This window comes from Austrofundulus limnaeus, unplaced genomic scaffold (genome assembly GCF_001266775.1).
Source record: "Austrofundulus limnaeus strain Quisiro unplaced genomic scaffold, Austrofundulus_limnaeus-1.0 Scaffold541, whole genome shotgun sequence".
Classification (NCBI taxonomy): domain Eukaryota; kingdom Metazoa; phylum Chordata; class Actinopteri; order Cyprinodontiformes; family Rivulidae; genus Austrofundulus; species Austrofundulus limnaeus.
In genome coordinates, this window is record NW_013952943.1 from 106,430 (window position 1) to 109,568 (window position 3,139).

General features: G+C 41.8%; 1 protein-coding gene across 2 annotated transcripts in view; it reads left to right on the forward strand.

Moving 5' to 3' along the window:
• The first annotated feature begins 1,905 nt into the window (after positions 1 to 1,905).
• Positions 1,906 to 3,139, forward strand: part of dop1b (DOP1 leucine zipper like protein B) — a 30,737-nt gene continuing 29,503 nt past the window's right edge. For both annotated transcript variants that reach the window (XM_014026299.1, XM_014026300.1), the window contains exon 1: positions 1,906 to 2,085. The gene's annotated coding sequence lies outside the window, so the exon portion shown is untranslated. The remainder of the gene's footprint in view (positions 2,086 to 3,139) is intronic.

Sequence of the window (3,139 nt, forward strand, 5' to 3'; positions counted from 1 at the left end):
AGGTAATGAAACAATTTTAATTTCTATGTCCTTCAATTAATATGTAAATAGTTGGGAAAATAATCTATTTTAAGTAGATTCATGGTAAATTTTGTCGGTGAACTGTTTACCAGAAGAAATGTGCTGAATGCTTTTGTTTTTCAGTATTAAAAATCATTCTTAAAAACTACTTTAATTTTTTTTTTTTTTTTTTTTTTTGTAAAGTGACCATACCTTTCACAGTTTTACATACTATTTTGTTGGTTTCTAATTGTTACTTTTTACTTTTGGGCTGAAATATCCAAGTTCTTGCAAAATAGCAAAACGTGAATGCAAAAAGGGTTTGTCAAGCTATAAATTAATCAGTAATAATACTTCAACCATTTAAAGTGATCTAAATACAGTATGTGTTTATGGATCCATGTTTTGACTTGATATGTACTCTTAGTGCCAAAATTTGTTACTTCATGTAACGWAACCTCAACGAGTTTTCACATTGATTATGAGGAGTGTGCTATACAATAATCAAGCAATCTTAGATTTATTACTTTTTCTTCGTTTCCATCCATCCATCCATTTTCTTCCGCCTATCCGGGGTCGGGTCRCGGGGGCAGCAGCTTCAGAAGGGAGGCCCAGACCTCCCTCTCCCCAGCCACTTCTTCCAGCTCCTCCGGGGGAACTCCAAGGCGTTCCCAGGCCAGCTGAGAGACATAGTCCCTCCAGCGTGTCCTGGGTCTTCCTCGGGGCCTCCTCCCGGTGGGACGTGCCCGGAACACCTCACCAGGGAGGCGTCCAGGAGGCATCCTTACCAGATGCCCGAGCCACCTCAACTGGCTCCTCTCGACGTGGAGGAGCAGCGGCTCTACTCTGATTCCCTCCCGGATGACCGAGCTTCTCACCCTATCTCTAAGGGAGAGTCCAGCCACCCTGCGGAGGAAACCCATTTCGGCCGCTTKTATCCGGGACCTCGTTCTTTCGGTCATGACCCAAAGCTCATGACCATAGATGAGGGTAGGAACGTAGATCGACCGGTAAATCGAGAGCTTCGCTTTCTGACTCAGCTCTCTCTTCAACACGACGGACHGGTACAGCGCCCGCTTTACAGCAGACGCTGCGCCAATCCGCCTGTCGATCTCCCGCTCCCTTCTTCCCCCATTCTTGAACAAGATCCCCAGATACTTAAACTCCTCCACTTGAGACAGGACGACCCCCCTGACCCGGAGAAGGCACTCTACCCTTTTCCGGCTCAAGACCATGGCCTCGGATTTGGAGGCACTCAGCCTCATCCTGGCCGCTTCGCAGTTTATAAATTCATTTTTTAAATAAAAGCCTAAAATTCAATAGCATGGTGCTCAAATGTTAAAATTTGTAAAAATCTAAAAAAAAAACATATATTTTTTCTTTCTGTTTTAGTTTTCACTCTTTAGAAAATAAACACGGCCCATATAAATGGTATTTGTCAACGTAGCTGCATAGTTTTAATTTTAAAAATCATACAAAGTATATAATATTGTGCCCATGTTTTAGTTTAACATTTTGCCTACTCAAATTGGCCCTCTAGAAATAAAATGTGCCCATCCTTGTTTTAATTACAACGCAATAAACGCAGCATGTGTAGAAAGACCTCTGACAGAGAGCTGAGAGGTTTGTAAACATGGMACATCCTGGAATGTACCAAAATTATAAAAGTGGAGGGTTAAATTTCCAACAATGTTTATAATTTCACATTAAATCAGTGCCATAAAAATACAAAGTATTTACCTTGCCTATAAAGTTTGGTTTCTGTGTGATATAAGCTATAACTGCTGTTTTAAAATAAAGATAGGTTATTTTAGTTCCGGGTCTCCCTGCTGAACACCCCCTGCTCTGTTCTGTCAGTGAGCCCGACCGGCAGCACTCAGTTCTGCATCAGCTGTTTATCGCCCCGCTTTAAGTACCACACAAACCCTGATTCTCCGGAGCTGGTTCCGAGTTTTCACTCTTTTTTTTTATACATATATATTTGAGCCCTCGTAGCGTGGAAGATGTCCCTCCTGAAGCGTTGTTCGAGTCCGGCTGTTTTGAAGCGAGTGCCCGGAGCATCTTGTGCTTCATGTTTTTCTGCTGGTGAGTCATCGCGATGCACCTGATATTAGCTAACTGGTTCGTGTTTACGACGTTGGTTTGTTGTTGTAACTTAAAAGTCAGAAAAGCTATCATTATCCTATTGACACAAAAAACCTGCATTTTCTATGTAACATTTTGAAGCCAAATGCTGTGTTATTGATGTTTTTCAAGCTAGCTGTGTAGCAATGAATTGACTGCTGTAAAAATGGTCTCCTAGTGTTTGCTGCAGCTTTGTTCCCATCCAGCATGTGTTCTGATGCTGTGCTGTTACATAACAGTTTACTCCACTGATACCACGARCCAGAAACCTGCTGCAGTCAAGTGTAATTTGGCCTGAGTTTACATTAGGCTTGTTGTAGTGTGTCAGGTGACACAGATGTTGTTTGTCCACCCTGAAACCTCACACCCATGTTGGCCTGTGCGCCTAATTCTTACCTGGAAAATGCACAAGTATATAGTTATTCACTGTTGCAAGTCCCCCCTTTTTTTATTTGCTGATGCACCCGGTGAGGAAGTGAAACAGTRCAAGCTGTGAGCCACACAATTTGCCTATCAATATGTGTAGCCTGGTAATAAGTGTAGTTTTATGGTCCTACTTTTCTTTACATGAACATTTTGACCAGAAACACAGTCAGCAGAGCTGTGCAGACTTCACCAAGGACTTTTCTTTACGTATCTCCTGCTTGGACATGTTAATGTTGAGCATTTTAAGTCTTCAGGCACTTTGGATCCTGTCCCAGTGGCGTATCATAGATGATCATCTGAAGAATTATGCATCTTTCAGATTTATTTATTTATTGCTAAAGACATGACTTTCAATAACTAATTCTTGGAATCAAAGTCGAGGATGGTTTTACATTTTTTCCATAGTAMTGCATCTAGACATGACGTTACTGCAGAAAAAGCCAAACACAATGGAACCAGACCGCACTCATGTTTCTTTGAGCAAAACAGTGTGTTGAAGATAATTAAGTTAAGTGCCAGGAGGACTGCGACCAGTTATACATCAGGGGAAACAAAGCAGCCACCGTTCAAAAGAATGTCCCAACACAGA